The 18,076-nt window shown below is 39.4% G+C and overlaps 3 pseudogenes across 1 annotated transcript; all 3 read right to left on the reverse strand.

Annotated features, from left to right (window-relative positions):
• Window positions 1–137: 137 nt before the first annotated feature.
• Window positions 138–1,738, reverse strand: LOC145234158 (uncharacterized; annotated as a pseudogene). The gene is made up of 3 exons (XR_013861276.1): window positions 1,586–1,738; window positions 727–1,423; window positions 138–653 (listed from the first exon to the last, which is right to left on the reverse strand). The product of XR_013861276.1 is annotated as an uncharacterized LOC145234158 (transcript).
• A 4,851-nt stretch (window positions 1,739–6,589) lies between these two features.
• Window positions 6,590–8,629, reverse strand: LOC145234159 (zinc finger MYM-type protein 1-like; annotated as a pseudogene).
• A 1,124-nt stretch (window positions 8,630–9,753) lies between these two features.
• LOC145234160 (uncharacterized) lies at window positions 9,754–11,160 on the reverse strand (annotated as a pseudogene).
• Window positions 11,161–18,076: the final 6,916 nt, after the last annotated feature.

Below are 18,076 nucleotides of genomic sequence, written 5' to 3' on the forward strand. Positions count from 1 at the left end.
ATCTTAAGTTTTCTTGCTCATACCTAGATTACATACTTTTTTTCATACACCGACAGTCAACTATAATTAAATAAAAAAGTATAAGACACATGTGAATATTCCTTAACAAGTTGAGTACTTTGACAAATGTTGTACAAACAGGGATCCAACAAATTATATTTTTGTTGCAGCTTACTTGGTTTTTCCTTCTGGGAGAAAATCTTTGTGTAAAATTGTAATCAGTCCAGATAAAGATTTATCTGTTCTGAAACGTGTATGGCATTCTTTTAAAACTCGATTTTGTCTTTCCACACCATTGTTGGTGCGAACAAGTACTTTTAATTGATCTGCTCGATACAGCCACAACCAACGCTAAAAACATACCTGTCATAAATACCTAGCTTGTATCTTTTATTTAACAACCTTCCTTACCTCTTTTTGTGATAGCCAAGTTTTAATAAAATAGTTTTGAAGTTTATCATTATCAATCCATTGAACACATGACTGAAAATCGTGTAATGCTGTTTGGTAAGTTTCCTCACTTTCAGCTCTGGCAATAGCTCTCATAAATGCTAATACTTCATCTTTGCTATCCCGAACACCGTTTTCAGACTTTTTCACCCAACGCTCCCATGCTTGCTCACGATGAAAGTCGCATATTAAAACATGGCAATCTGCAAAAGTATAGTTTATATATTAGTCTTTTCATTAAACATATACATAACTCAAAATTAAAAACAAGCTTACCTGAAAAAACAGTTTCAATGGCATGTATTTCAGCATCACATTTGTCTGTCATAAAAAAAGTTGGTTTCCAGCCAGGTGTCCATTTCTTCAAAAGCGAAAGAGCTTCTTCAATATCAATTTGCCTCTCATTTTGTGTGATAAAACTAGCCACAACCTGGTAGTTCATGTTTGTTTTAACACACACAAAAAAACAAAGGCAGGGCATATTTAGAAGTCTTATATGTAGCATCTAGTAGGCAAATGTCCTGCCCGTAACGAAGAAGAAGTTTTTGCTGCCAATGAAGTTGATGGACAAACAACATAGTTTGCTCTGATGCAATTACAGGAGGTGTTTTTTCATCTGTAAGGTCTAAATTAGTGGTGTTTACCACATTAGGAATATATGGTCTAAAAAAAATGTTGTCCTGTGGATCTCCAGACTTGACCCACTCGTCAACCAAACATTGGACATTTGTTTGATCTATTTTAGCCAGTTTACGTTTGGAAAATGCCCTGTAGAAGTGGCTCTCGACATCCTTTCTTGTCGGAAAAATCTTCTATTTGTGTTTGATGGCACATTATCATTTTTAAACAGTTCATGCACCACAAATAATTGTAGGCCTCTCATGATCTCCCCAATATTGCATATGCCTTCATTTACCATTTCATCAATTTTAGCAATGATCCGCTTATCAACCATTTGAAGAAATCCTGCCGCCTACAATACAAACAAACACTTATATGTATGTCAAATTATTATATTAGGTGAAACAATGATCACTTATGGAGATATTTGGTAGAAAGAATAAAAGGTAAAGATTTAAAAAATCAAAAAAAAATCATTTATATGTTCGAATCAATAATGGTGTTTATAACATACTTCTCCAATAACATGGCCAGAATGATCACCACTGCTTGGGAAAGAAACGCTACAAGCACATTCCTTTAACATAGACTCCCTTGAAGCTTCGTCTTTCAAAGCCTTGTGAATAAGCACAGCTGACTTATTCCTAGGATTTCGAGATCTTGCCATAACCTGATATTAACAACAGCAAACATCAGTAAATATGAAATTATTTTTTATTCGAGTATTAACATGAAAAAAATACTCACTTGAAATTGGGGAAACCTTAGTATTTCTTGTATTAGTATTTTTGCTTTGCAGTTGCACTTTTTTGAACCTTGAATACACATCTTTTTTTTGGCAGGATTTGGATGGTCAAGCAACTGCACATAACAACAAAATACAATTTTTGCCTTTAAGTCAATGTAATGAGTAACACACAACCATACCTGTTTGGGAATGCATGGTTTACGTTTTTCATTTCTTTTCTTATTTTGATCTTTGGCATGTTGGCACTCCAGCCACACACTTTTTACAATAACATATGGGATTAAATCTTTGTCCCATCGAATACCACCTTTTGAGATATCTTTGTCAACATAACATGATCAGCAATAAATATGCGACCGTTGATTTTACAAAATAGTATACAATAGAAATGTTTCACATACCATAACACTTTTTTTGGTACACAATAAATTTGGTTAAAGTGGTAATTTCAAACTCCTCAACTGCCCTTTCGGCTTGTTTAAACGTAGAAAACCACTGAAATGTATTAGAATGATAGTTTATTAAACCACATAAAAAAGTATAGGACAAACCACACCTTCAAATTTGTTTCATCTACTTGGTTGGGTTGCTTGCATATTTTTTCTGTAGGCAATGTCTCCGTTAACTGTTACAAATATAATAAAATGACTTTAGGGGAGCTGAAAAATATATAATGTAAGAAGGACACGTTTCTTTTATAACAACTATAGGTTCACAAAAGGAAAACTTAGTACATTTAGTTCTATACAAACCATGTCAATGGGAATTTTTAAAAAGTTTACATAAAATGCTGTTTGTTGAGACAGCTGCTTTCCAGTTGAAAGTGCTTCTTTGATGTGTTTGCCTACTACCCACCGTCTAAACTGTGACTTGTTCTACATATAAAGCAGAAAATTGTGTGACCAAGTATCTGAAATATTTGTTTATCACAACACAAAGAACATGTATAAAGGACAGGTTGTTAATAAACCTTATCTCTTTTTAAAATAAATTACATTTTTAAAATAATTAAACTTTCAACTTTGATACCTTAAAGCAGAGGTGGGCAACATACGGCCCGCGACGGGATTTTGAGCGGCCCGCGGACAGTTTCCGGTCTTACACGATAATGTGGCCCGCGGCCACAGTCTGCCGCAATCCCCCATTACTTGCTTACTACGTCAAATTACAGTTGTAACGCTCCCCAATAGCAAAAAAAATTCCCGCCGTTGTTACCATTGCACCATACGTCCATTGTTACGACATAACTACCAACCTTGTGTGTGTCCCACTTAACGGTTTCCTTTGTTTCCACACGTATAGCCTAGTTCAGGGATGGGGAACCTGCGGCCTAAAGGCCACATGCGGCATTTTAGGGCACTAAGTGCGGCTTTCGATGACAAAATACATTTTTAAGATGTTGATATAACCGACTGCACCAGGCGCTGAAAAAAAATAGACAGAAACGTATTTTTGACTTTATTGCAGATTATTTTTTGATTAGTTCCAGGCAGCGGTTTTCAAACAAGACCCGTGTGGTCCCATAGTGGTACATAAAGCGATTTCCATAGTTAGGACTACCAAAAACTCCAGGTTCAGCAATTTCTAGGTTAAATAAATCTTGAATGTTGTAGTGAAGATGAAAATGTAGTGAGGAATTTTAATTAGCTGGGACCGTAAGTCCTACAAACTACGAGGAAATAGCAAAACGACCATTCTGTAAGTCAAAAAGTTTGAACATCACTGCCCTTGGCCTGGAAAATAGTCTATGCGGCCTACACGAGTGTCGATAAATCGTTTGGTAGCCTTTATAAACAAAAAGGTTCCCCACCCCTGGCTTAGGTGGTCAAAAATCCGTTTTAAATCACTGGATAAATACGCGATTAATGTATCGATTCAGGAATCCGGCCCGCCAAGCACTGCATTTTCCCATATCAGGCCCGCCAACTGGAGAAGTTGCCCGCCCCTGCCTTAAAGGTTGGAAACATAGTAACTTCAAACATTGTTATCGTGTAAGCATGCTGGAAAACCATCTCCTCATTTTGCTGAAATGATTTCCAGCAATTACTTTGAACAGTAATGTATGGAGTGTCATTGTTCCAACACACTTTGGTTTTTTTAAGTTTATGTGTTTAAATATATGTGTACATATACAAATATGTTATTAAAATGTTACATATATGCAGATGAATAAATTTCTTTAAACTAAGGTTAAAATGTAGACCCACCATATGTCTTTGATTTATGCAAATGCAGCTTTAAATCCGTCACAGTTTGGAATTGCAGAAATGATTTCTCTGCATTTTCTTTACATTGAAACCACTGCAGCCAAAAAATATACTTTAAGACAAACCAAATTCGGAATTTTCACGCAATTACCAACCTTTTGAATTTGGTTTGATGTTGCAAAATCAAATTCATGCAAGGTTCTTGCATTTTCAACTCTGCAAAAAAATAACTATCCTTTTGTTCTCAATTTATTAACAAAACAACCTACGTGGCTTCTTTAGCATTGCATGGAGTCATATCTTGTGCATTTGAGTCCTCCACCGTGTTTGCTTGCGAAAATTAATTGTTTTAAATTTAGCTTAATTTCACTTAACGCTTAATTTCACTAAACTAAGCTACACTAAATTAAATTCAGCTTAATTTAATTAAACTGGTTGCAAACGTGGCGCAAAACTTAATTAAATGGCGCAAACGCCTTTTTGGCGCGGAATGCTCTATTGCGCCACCTACCGGAAATTAGGTCCTTTTGGGGGGTAGATCCTCGTTATCGTGTTAGTAGCTCTACCGTGTTTGTAAGGGACAACCACTGATCTCTATAAACCCTGGATTGCGCTACTCCGTTGAACGGTTGGGTGATTTTTGAAGCAAATTGAACCGTAATGGCGGCTGAAAAGGAAGCCCCAAAAATGCATTGCGGGCAATGGGGAGAGAGTGGAAAAATGTCGATAAATTTTGTTTTAGGCATTTTTGTGGCGATTTTTTCCGATATGTTCAGTAGTTTAATAGGACGCATGTATTCCAGTGTGTAATAACCTATAAATATGCGTAGATTGACTGTGAGGTGTAAGTATGTGTACTGGGAATTAAAACGTTTTTAAGTTAGTGTTGAAATAAATCTTTACTGAGTTGTAATAAATGTTTTTTGGTTCAATATGAGTAGTTTACATGCGTTCCTCTATATTTAAGACATAAATCCAGCAAGAATGGCTCTTTCCTTCACACATGATGATGTGATACTTCATTTAACATCATCTTGTGCTGATCCAAACTGCTGTTTTTGATCGTCACCAAAGTCTTGGAACTAAAATGTGACTTTAAAGTTTTTTAAAGTTTGTTGCAGTAGGTTTAACATTTTTACTTGTATGCTACAAACTGTAAACCTAGTATGCTCAATTTTTTTAGCTTATTTAATGTAACCTTTTCAGTTTGCAACCAACATGTGTAGAATAAATTTTTGGTAAAATGTTTCGAATTCTCAAACTTAACTAAACTCCAATATCTCAAAGAGATACATGTACATAAATGCATTTAAGACCTCACACCCAAATGAGATGCCTATTTATGTACTATTGTAGTCAGAATCATGACATATTGTTTTATTTCCATTTCATTTCCAAAAAAAAAAAAAAAAAAAAAAACATGCCTACACAACACTCCAACACTTAACTTCTTTCTTGCAAAACAGGAATGAAGGCAACGATTACAAATGCACTATATAGGCAAGTTCATACAGATATTCTGCATTTATTGTCAGATGCATCACTATTATTGGTGATCCCATTATAACAGACGGTGCATTCATCAGATAAAAAACCCTCAAAGTTGTTAATTAAGTTCAAAATGTGCAGCATATCATGTTACAGGAAAAACATAAACCCGATTGTGTCTGAAATGTTTAGAAACAACTTCATGAGAATTTTTAAATTTTATAATAACACCAATTTTATAATAGATAATAAACACCCAAATCAAATGCACTCAATCAAGAAAAAAAGTCAAATACTGTTAAAAATATTTTGAGCAAAATAGTTGAAATATTGTATTATTATTTTGTGTTTTTAATTAAAACGTTCAAACCACTTCCTCAAAATTTCCTGGATTGTGATGACAGTCAAAAACAGCAGTTTGGATAAGCAAGGTAATGTCACACAAAGTATCACATCACCTTGTGTGAAAAAAATTGCCATCTTGTTGGATTTAAGTCCTAAATACTAAAAAGGCACGGAAATTACTTATATTGCACAAAATACATTGATTACCAAAGATTTATTTCAACACTAACTTAAAAACGTTTTAATTTCCAGTACACATACATACACCTCACAGCATAGGCGCCCACTTGAAAAAATATGCGGGGAGGCTGAAGCAAAACTTTCTAACCTAACATAGTACAAAAAACGCCGGCTCCCAGCTTTTTACACGTAAACGCCCATACACGACTCGGTCAACATTAACTGATGACGTAATAATTTCCGCACGTGGTGGTAACGCAATTTAAAAGTACTTTGGCAAGTATTTTTAACTTGCAAAACTACTACTCACAAGTTAATGCTAAACGCTGGTAACGCACACGACATGACTTCTGGAACTGGAAGGTTAAACTTACTGTTACGTCGTTTTAACCAAGCGGCGTAAATTTAGTTTTATCAGTTAAACGTAACAATCGTCATGTGACGCAACAGTCCTTAAGACAATTAGTATTCTATTGGGTGACGTCAACTGCCTGCTTGCTGAATGCTTTGTATTATGTTGCAATTAGTTTATATCTTACGTCGTGCCGCGTGCGTGTAGTTTATTTACACACTGCTTTTTTCATATAGAAACTAGTAAATTGTGAAATGTTGATTTTATTTACAAGGAAAGAACAGATATGCCTTATTGCTCATTGACAAAATGTGTTTTGTCTAATTGGATTCTGTGCAGCAAACTCAGTGACAAGTTGATCCACATCAAGAGAGTCAACAATTTCCTTGTGGGTGCTTAAAATGCAGGTGCTGTTGAGACGTTCCTGTGACATGGTGGAACGCAAGTACGTTTTAATTCGACGTAGAGTGCTAAAAGATCTTTCTGCCTCGCAAGAAGTGGATGGCAAACACATATACAAACGAAGAAGAGTTGTCATGTTTGGATGGGCGTATTTAAAGGTCGGTTCTTTGCGAAATATTTCAATAATGTTTCCAATTGTTGGTTTCGAAATGTGGAGATGCTGAAGGTAATTTTGGAAATACTGGACTTCCAAGGAAAGGCGATTGCAGTTGACGTCGGGAAAGTTTTCAATTAACTGTGCCTGGTCAACTTGTTTGCAAAGAAGTGTGTCCTCCATCAACCGAACTTTTGCCAAATTTTCTCTAGAAAATGGGTTAACAAGTGCACAGTTTGCCAAGCGATACATTTCTGTGTAAATATTTTTGTAATAATGAAGGGGAGTCAAATTGATGCAACAACTGGTTCAGATATTTTAAGTTGACTCGCTGAATCCACTACAGATTGTACAAAGGCTTCCGCATTTTTGTCGGAAGCACTCTCCTCTGAAAACGTGTTTACCAGTCTCCAATCATTTCCTGAACTTCGGCCACAGTTGTATTTCTAAGTTGCATTTTAGTGTGAACTGGATGAACGGGAATCAAAAATCTTTCCACTAGACGCAGCATAAAGTAAGTCGAAAACTTTTCCAGGGAACCAAGATGAGAGCGCGCATTTGAACGTGTAACCACATCTATCGAAGTTTCGGATTGCAAACTTTCAAGCCAATCTAGAATTTTTTCATAAATCTGCAAAAATGATTCCAGAGCAGGCAGGCGAAGAACCCACCTGGTGGGGCACAATGGACGAAGACTCTTTGACAAACACTCATTTTCATTGCCAACGTTGAAATTGGAAAACATTGCCAATCTTTTAGGAGAAGACTTAATAAACTTAACCACACTGCTAAGAACAGATATCGCAGTAATTGCTTCTGTGTGCAAATTCAGAGCTTCTTGTACAACAAGATTCAACTGGTGACCGGCACAGTAAATAAATGTGGCTAGCGGGTTTATTCGCCGAATTCGTGCCTGCACGCCACTTATGTTCCCTCGCATGTTTGCTGCACCATCATATGACTGTCCACGGCAATTATTGATGTCAATATGATGTTCATTCGGAGCACCAATAATTACTGCAACTAGACTTTCAGCGCTGGTTGATGCTGTTGAATACAGCCCGAGCAAACTTTCTTTTATTTCAAGTTGCTCAGTCACGAAGCGTATGCACACAGAAACTTGTTCCTTGCATGAAATGTCCGTCGTCTCGTCGCTTATAATACTGAAAAACTTAGCATCGTTCACTTCAGAAACAATTTTTTTGGTAACAGCAAATGCACAAATTTGTATTATTTCATTTTGTATGTGATGACTCAGCCATCTGTATTTTTTATCGCCTTGCAACCAATCCTTCAACTCTGTGTTGTTGTTTTTCTAAAAATCTAATTAGTTGCATCATGTTGGAATTGACATCTGTATGGCCACGTAATGCTAGGCCTTGCCGTGTTAAAAAAATCACGCTATCAAAAATAGCATGCAGAGCTTTTCTGTTACTGGCAATACTTTTTTTCCTTCGATCCATCAGTGCCTCATCACCTGCATCGCCGGCTTGAACCGAGGCAAGGTCCTTGTGGTGCTTGCTTTCGTGATGTTTTAGCAGACCAGGCTTTCCTTTTTTCCAATTGTTAAATCCCTTAACCCAAACAATACCTTGGCCTTCCAAAAAATTTCGTGAAGCTGGTCCAACTCGGTTGTTTTCATAGGCCCATTTACAGACCTTGCACGTCAAACTGTCATTGACTGAATCATAATCAATCCAATGGAACTCTTCAATCCACGACTGTTGGAATTTGCGACCATGCTGTGAAGTTGCTGGCTCTGTCTCAACTACGATTTCTTGCGCGGCTACTACCACTCTGTCACTGCATACGGGCGCCACTGTAACATTTACCTCGGAAGTTTGACGGAAAAAGCTTTTTATTGTCGGCTGCTTACTCATGATTCTGTTGGCTTGATTTTAAAGAATAAACTTTGGAACATCAACGTCTGATCATTGACTTACCTTGCGTCTATGACGTAACACTATGCATTCGGGTAAATAATATATTGTAGAGAGGGCAGTAAAAGAACAAAATATATTTAATTTGCAAATCTTGCTTGTGACGTGGTTGGGGATGCAAATACGCGGGGAGGCGGCGCCTCCCCGCCTCCCCGTAAGTGGGCGCCAGTGCCTCACAGTCAATCTACGCATATTTATTGGTTATTACACACTGGAAGACATGCGTCCTATTAAACTACTGATCATATCTGAAAAAATCGCTATAAAAATGCCTAAAATAAAATTTATCGACATTTTTCCACTCTCTCCCCATTGCCCGCAATGCATTTTTGGGGCTTCCTTTTCAGCCGCCATTACGCTTCAATTTGCTTCAACCGTGACGGCCAGTAGCGCAATCCAGGGTTTATAGAGATCAGTGAGGACAACCATGTTCTGTGTGCTTTACAACTGGGGGTGCCCCTGAAGGTCTTAGGTGCCTCACTTTGAAGTAATTTTTGACAAATAAATAATTTGACTTATGAAAAAAGGCATACAGATTGAGAATCCTGATAAAAGTTCCTTTTTTATAAGAACAAAAAACGTTTTTTTGAAAAATATTGACTTTCATCCAGAAGTGTCCCCTTAAGTCATTTTGCCGCCCCTGGCGCAGAGCCAGAACCGCCAAGCTGCTACGCCACTGCAAACAACACATCCTAAGTTTTATATCACCTGGGCTCTTGGTCTTGAACCTAGTATAACCTCCAAAGGTTTTTCCACTTTTATCTTACCTGTTCACTGCACAACGAAAACTTACATAGGTAGTTATATATAAGTGTTATTCAATAAATTTATACACTAATAAACCCTTCACTAGACGCTAAAACTCTTTACTTGCATAAATCACATACATAGCAAATAAACCTTTTATTCTCCTCCACACCTGCACATGAGCAGTGTGCCCACTTGTTGCTGGAACAACAACATTTCCATTCCTCTGTTGAAGTGGAATACAATTCCTCGCAGAACAAACGTACTGTATCTTCATCTTGATTTGCTTTAAACTTGAAGGATATTTTGCAGGTCTTTTTAACACCTCGTTGCTGCCTGTTATTTGAGATTTTAATTTTAAGATGTATGGAGAACTACTCAAAATTTTAGTTGATCATCTTTTTCTCTTGGCTCGACTGATTTTTGTTAAACTTTTGGGATTGGCATTATATCTTGAATTGAATCAAAAGATGCAGCCAATACATCTGGCTCATTGTCACCCTCTGACAGAGGGCCTCTGTGTTGTGTGCGGTTTGACTGACATTTTGATTGAATGTCAATATCAGTAATTGCAGATGGGGCATAATCTTTGTCACTGAAGACACTTTCATTCACTGGATATATGCATTTAAAAAAAGTCATTTAATGCAGTACGCATTGTAGCTGCTTGCATGAAAGCTTCACTAATTAGCTTAGCTATCTGAAAAACAGATACCACTCTACCAGGGTTGGTGCGTAACCATTGCTCGACTTATTGTGCATAGTAAGTGCTCGATGGCTTCATGAAACTTACATCAAGCGGCTGTAGCCTATGTGTGCAGTGTGGAGGGAAACCGAGCATTATGATTTTTGTTTTGCCAGGTCAAGGACTTCTATATTCATGGTATGTGTTGCATGGACAACAAGCAGCAACAAAACTGTTGAGCTCAGGGATGCATGGTTGAAATCAACGAACTTTTTCATCCATGCAAGAACAATTTCCGACTGCATCCAACCTGATGGGTGGCATTCTGCCCAAGCACCATCTATTAGCTCAGGCTTCATGCGTTGGGAAATATATATGGGTGGCATATATTTCCCATCTGCACATACACATATTTCTAAAGAAATAGTTTGGCCTCTTTCTGCTGATGTGAGCGAACCTACTTGGCGTTTTCCCTTTAATCTTCGAAAAGTGACTTAGGCACTGTTGTTACTCCAGTCTCATCACAGTTGTAAATGGAACTAGCTGTTTATTATTTTTTGTCAATTACTTTAGTTAGCAAAGAGAACAACTTTGTTAAAACCAGCAGCAGATGTTGCTTCAGGTTTGCGAACAGATAAGGTCCTGTTTCTTCTAAGAAACCCTCTAAGAGTCTAAGCCAATCTTTTCCGGCTAAGCAAATATTCTTGTTGAAGTTATTTTCTATGCTATTTCTTAGGGCCCGACTCCTTTTCCTGATCGTCTTCCTCGCTGCTGCTGCATTGATGAAACCTGTCCGTCGTTGCCTTTATTCGGTTGTAATGTACTGTTTGCCGATTTCCATCTCTATCTTCTATCACAGGGGTGGGCAAACTTTTCAGTGCAAGGGCCGCATTCAAAAGTTATAAATCTTATCGGGCCGCATAGCGGCATAGTATTTCACCAACGGCCGCCAATTGCTTGCTTGTTTTTGTTTTAAAATAACTGGTGTAAAGAATTAGGTTTATATTATATATATATACCATTTGAAGCCACCTAAAATGCTTAGATTAATAGTTGCTAACATGGTGCATAAGTTTAGCTAAACGAAGCTGATTGTTTATGACATCATAATCTGTATTGTGACGATTGCTGTGCCTGTTTTTTTCGGATTCTTTGCACACAATAAGCGGATAAACAGGCACCGCATATAGTTAATAGGCTGGTAATCTTTTTTCCAGTCACACGAAATTTGTTTTTGGCAGTTTAAAATAGTTTTAGTTACGTCACGGCCTTCAGTGCATGTATTTTAATAAACATGGTCACAGCCGCACAAACCCGTCTCCGCGGCCGCATGTGGTCGTACGGCCGCAGGTTGTACGCGCCTGATTTAGCCCAAAATATCAACATAGCATATTTTCAGCTATAAGCATAAATTTGTTGTCACTTGATTGGACAAACATTGGTTGAAACGCTACAATTGTAATTGTTTCAAAATAAACAAGCACGTTGTTTTGTTAATAAATTCCTTGCGCCAACATTAAACAATGCGAGCCGCATTTAGTATCCATCTTTAGGTGTTGTGCGGGTCTGTGTTAACGATACTGAAGCTATTTTTTGTCTGTTTGCAAAGTACTGCAAAGACGTAAACTTGATCCAAAGTGACCAAAATTTTCGCGTCAACAGTGCAAAGTGGGCTGTATTTAAAAACGTGAATCGCTTTTACTTTTATCGAACGAAGAAATTATGTCAAGTGACGATTTGTGTAAGAACGTGGCAGAAGCAATAGGCTAAAGCACGAAAAAAATTGTCTGTGTTTAGTTCCAAAGTATGGTACGGTTACAGATACTGCACATGGTATAGGTATCGGCAAGTCGCACCCGCGGTATTTATTTTTATTTTTTAAAACTGTACGCCTGTGTTATAATACTATTCAGCGTTGCTCGGTAACTATCTTTTTAAAATTTACTAACATTTGGCGGGCCGCATGAACTCCTTTGCCGGGCCGCATGCGGCCCGCGGGCCGTAGTTTGCCCACCCCTGTTCTATCACATAATTTACCGGACCCTGGGTTTCTACTACGCGATATGGTCCCTTCTATGGGGGTTGCAACTTCTTACATTTGCCCTGTGGGATTGCTGGATTTGTAAGTAAAATATACTTTCCCACCTCATGCGGCCGGCCGTACTGTCGCTTGTTGTCTTTCTGCCATCCTTTGTCGCTGCACCGAAAGGGCCTCTCGGACAACTTCCTCAGCGAGCAATAGGCAATCCTTCACTCGGTCAACTTCTACTTCATAGGAGCACCGATCATCGGCATGGTCCGGCCCAGACAGATCAGCAGGAAGGCGAAGATGGCGTCCGGTAAGCAGGGTATGTGGTGCAAAGCCGGTGCTTTCATGTGCGCATGCGTTGTAAGCAGTAACGACTGCGGGGAGTGCCTCATCCCACCGACGATTGTCCTTTTGAATATAATTACGCAACATTGTAACGATTGTTTTGTTATTTCTTTCAACCCCGCCTTTACCTGATGGGTGGTACGACGTGGTTCTACCCTTTTTGCATCCCATTAACTTAAGTAACTCAGCGAAAAGTTTACTTTCAAAGTTTGTACCCCGGTCTGTGTGTAATGTCTCTGGGACTCCATGCACTGTAAACCAACAGCGAAATAGCAAACTGGCGGTCTCACTTGCTGTTTGATGCCGCATTGGCCACGCCCGTACGTACTTTGTGTACAGGTCGCAAGCAATTAAAATGAATTGAAATCCAGAACGCGTTAACGGTAAAGGGCCTAAAACATCCACTTCTACTCTCTGCATCGGGCGTTCCTCTCTTGAGGGTACAAGTGGGGCTTGAGGTTTTTGTTGTGGCTTTTTGTTATACTGACAACTTATGCATTGTCTACAAAAACGCTCCACTTCTTCACGCCATTGGTACCAGTAATATCGCTCTGATACTTTAGATAGGGTTTTGGCGATACCTAGGTGACCGCCTCGGTGAGCCATGCTGTGCACGTTCTCTAAAGCAGGGGTGTCAAACGTGCGGCCCTTAAACACTCAACAACAATTATAGTATTTTGCCAGATTTTTATTTGAAAATAATAATTTTTTCTCACTTTTTCAATTAAAAGCTGTTATTTAAACAGACATTTACAGAAATTTAATTTATAAATAAAAACTCATATGTTACGGATAAAAACGTTAAAAACCGTTCTTCTACTTAAAAATAAGCGTTAAATTTCATCCAGGGGTGCACAACCTTCGGCCGTACGGCCACAGGGACGGGTTTTGCGACCGTAAACATATTTATAAAAATATATGTACTGGCGGCCGTGATGTAATTAAAATCCATTGCCAAATATTTTGATTTTTATACTGCTCTAAACAGATTTTTGTGAAACAGAAAACAGTATTACCAGCCTAGTTGCCATATGCATCAGACTTTTTGCACCCTAATTGTGTACAGACAATGCGAAAAAACAGATACCATAAGCGTAACAATATAGATTATGACCTCATAAACAGTTGATCTTCATACTGTGCAGCTCAATCTGTGAATCAAGTTAGAAATTAATCTGGGCTTTTTGAGCGCTAATAGATGGTATATGCATATGATATAAACCAGTTTCTTTACATCGGTAATTTTAGAACAAAATCGAGCAGGTAATTGGCGGCTGTTGGTGAAATACGGATCTGTAATACGGCCGTCGAAGCGAAAAAGTTGTGCAGTCCTGGTTTAAGTGTATAAAACCAGATTAAAAATCACATGCGGCCCTTGGCATAACTTCCCAACTGCAATGTGGCCCTCGAACCCTCACGAGTTTGACACCCCTGCTCTAAAGCAGGGCTTCCCAAACTTTTTTGATTGCGACCCCTTTTAAATCTCTTTAAATTTTTCGCGACCCTTCACGGATAACATGACAAACAGCGCAAAAAATACGTTTGTTGTATTTATTAAAACGCCTAATTCGAGCGAAAACTAGAAACAACTTACCGGTACTCGGAGACTACTACTTTATACGTTCACTACTACTTTATACGGCAATTATAACAACGATTTTGGTTTTAGGTAATTTGTTAGGGCGGAAAAAAAGTAAAAGCAGTTCATGTTTCAAATCATGTTTCGTTGACGCCTAAACTGAGGTCACATTGGACCAACATTGGGTCGTTGCAGTGCTTTGCAAACGGATATTAAACGCTGCTTGGAAATCATAAATTTATTGATTATTATTTATTAGAGAAAGTTATTGCGCCAAACAACACTTAAACGTTAGTCTACAACTCTATCTTGCTGCATTAAAATGCCTGTGTATTTCAAAACAATTGCAATTGTTGCGTTCCAACCGACGTCTGTTCGATCAATGGCGTCACAACAACCGCGTTTGCGCTTGGCTGAAAACGTTATAAAACCGACGTAACTTGAACAAAGTTGCGATTTTGACGTTATACGAAGGTAAAGGCCGGGAGTGTGCGGCACCCCCACACCCCCGTACTCTGCGCCAGTGTAGTGAGTACTTTTTGCAAAAATTGGTACAGCTCTCTGCGACCCCTCAAGTTTGTTAAGCGACCCCCAGTTTGGGAAGCCCTGCTCTAAAGCATGGCACCTGAGACTAGCGGGTAAAACGACTTTTTCAGAGATCGGTGCCGCTGTTTCGTCTCGAATGCATAAGATGCCCCCTTTCAACAATAACCCAGGAAAACGAGACCCAAAATGTCGAATTGTGAGTGATTTTCGTTTGACGGATTTACATTTTGGCCGCATACCTCGTTTGAGCCATCACCTCCATCAAATCATAGTCTGTTGCTTGCTCCTCTTGCAGTTCGTCGCAGCTGTACCCGATTGACGCATGGAAATCGACGACGTTGATCTCTTCGGTTTTGTTATTCGAAGCACTTTGGACCAGCGTGTATGGAAAACCCTACCCTCTTCCTCGACGTTTAGTCGCGACAAAGCATCCGCATTGCGGTGCTTATCACCTGGTCGGTGACAAATGACAAAATCGTAAGACGACAAGTGCTCGACCCACCGGGCGCACTGACCATACAGTTCCCTGGACCTCCACAACCATCTTAGTGAAGCATGATCAGTACGAAGTAAAAATCTTTTGCCAAGCAGGTAGCAATGATACAGCTTGGTTGCAAACACTACAGCGAGTAATTCTTTACGAGTTGTCGAATAATTTCGTTCAGCGCGATTAAGGGTTCGGCTGCCATACGCCACTACAGACTCCATCCCGTCAGTCTCTTGTGAGAGCACACATCCCACAGCTGTATCCGAGGCGTGAGTGTCAATGATGAATGGTTTGCCGAAGTCAGGATATCGCAAGATTGGAGAAGTTGTCAGATGCTCCTTTAGAAGTGAAAAAGCCCGCTGGCACTTCTCGTCCCATCCGAAACGCTTTCCCTTTTCCGTCAGACGGTGGAGTGTGGTAGCGATCTGTGCATAGTTTTTAATAAACTTTCTATAATAGGAAGTTAATCCTAAAAATTGCCTGACCTCCTTAACGTCCCGTGGTACGGGCCACCGTGACACTACCTTGATTTTACTTGGATCGCAGCGAATTCCTTCTTTGGACACAACGTGACCTAGAAAGTCAACTTCTTATTTAAAGATTGAACACTTGGACGGCTTTAACGTCAGCCCGGCGGATTTAATGCGCCCAAAAACATCAGAAAGCCTATGTATATGTTCTTCAGATGTTCTGGAATGGACGATCATGTCGTCTAAATATGTCAGTGCACCACGCCATTCAATTCCATTAGGCACAAGGCGCCGAAACGTTGCAGCAGCATTGCACAAGCCTATGGGCATCACATTGAACTCGAATAACCCGACGTGGCTCGTAAAAGCAGTTTTTTCACGTGATTCTGCATCTACGGCAACTTGCTAATACCCGGATTTTAAATCTAGTGTGTGTGTGTGTGTGTGTGTGTGTGTGTGTGTGTGTGTGTGTGTGTGTGTGTGTGTGTGTGTGTGTGTGTGTGTGTGTGTGTGTGTGTGTGTGTGTGTGTGTGTGTGTGTGTGTGTGTGTGTGTGTGTGTGTGTGTGTGTGTGTGTGTGTGTGTGTGTGTGTGTGTGTGTGTGTGTGTGTGTGTGTGTGTGTGTGTGTGTGTGTGTGTGTGTGTGTGTGTGTGTGTGTGTGTGTGTGTGTGTGTGTGTGTGTGTGTGTGTGTGTGTGTGTGTGTGTGTGTGTGTGTGTGTGTGTGTGTGTGTGTGTGTGTGTGTGTGTGTGTGTGTGTGTGTGTGTGTGTGTGTGTGTGTGTGTGTGTGTGTGTGTGTGTGTGTGTGTGTGTGTGTGTGTGTGTGTGTGTGTGTGTGTGTGTGTGTGTGTGTGTGTGTGTGTGTGTGTGTGTGTGTGTGTGTGTGTGTGTGTGTGTGTGTGTGTGTGTGTGTGTGTGTGTGTGTGTGTGTGTGTGTGTGTGTGTGTGTGTGTGTGTGTGTGTGTGTGTGTGTGTGTGTAAAAATAACGGCTCACCACGAAAGCCGGATCTACCCAACACTGCTGGTTTTGCTAAAAGGGCGTCTCACAGTTTATTATATTATATATTATTTCAACACCTCGGAGACGTTACAACAACTCCACTACACAAAAACTCTCCACGTAAAACCGACCACGACACATAAAAGATGCATAAAACCAAGACACTAAAACAGTGGTTCTCAAACTTTTTGGAGCGCGACCCAAATCTGAGCTTTATGAGCATCTCACGACCCAAGTCTTAAACAACAAAAATTTTATTTTTTCCTTGTACATCCTTGAACGCTAACTGTTGCATCTCCAGGTTCAGTTTCACATGATTAACTTGTTCTATTATTACCCGTGCTATGACGTTACAATCGCCATGTGCGCAACAGTAAAATTGAAAGGTAATTGTCGGTATGCGGTAATGATTGGTTTGAGTGATGCTTAACTTGGCTATGGTTATACTGCGCCATCAAAACTCTCAGAAAAACCACTTATAATGCAATATTACTGAGATGAAGCCTCATAAAATGCTTATGATGCAATAATTCAGTCATGATGGAGAATAAAAATACTTTAAAAATGAAATGAAAAAGTTCGTTTGGGCAGAACTGAATCACCATAGCGCGACCCATTTTTGACCCTGCGCGACCCATGTTTGGGTCGCGACCCATACTTTGAGAACCACTGCACTAAAACAACCGTTCACGAGACGCCCAAGAGAAGACTGTCTCGTTCTTGTTCAACACGTGCAAAACGAAACCAGGTCTGCGGGCCGTTGACCAATCACAGGCTTGCACAATTTTACAAGGTTAACCGGCACACCTGGGAGCAACAATCATTGATGTGGAAAATGCGGCGAGGAAAAGACTGCGTGAATAAAGCGTGACACTAGAACAAAGAAACCTAAACCAAGGGATTAACAAAATGGGTGTATTGCAAACTTTGTATGATTCGGTAGACTTAATGAACGAACAATTTATCCGTTATATTCGAAGCGATATGACACACAGAGACAAGACGGAATCATGTAGTTAACCTAGAACAAGTCATTTTAAAAGCACTTACATTATTACCGTCACACGTTTTTGAGGAAGTTTTTTTATTGATTATTATCAACGTCACTCGTATCGACAATGACGTCCGGTAAAGGACTTCGAAACACGAATGCATAAAAAAACCCATAACGTTATCAACATCGATACTGCAGAATAAAGCACTGTGTGTAATAGCAAAGTGTTCCTTTTAGTTATACGAGTGGTCTATGCACTCTTTGACGACATTGGTCAAATTTGGTTTTACTAAAATGTAATGGATTA

This window comes from Phallusia mammillata, chromosome 6 (genome assembly GCF_965637545.1).
Source record: "Phallusia mammillata chromosome 6, kaPhaMamm4.hap1.1, whole genome shotgun sequence".
Lineage (NCBI taxonomy): Eukaryota > Metazoa > Chordata > Ascidiacea > Phlebobranchia > Ascidiidae > Phallusia > Phallusia mammillata.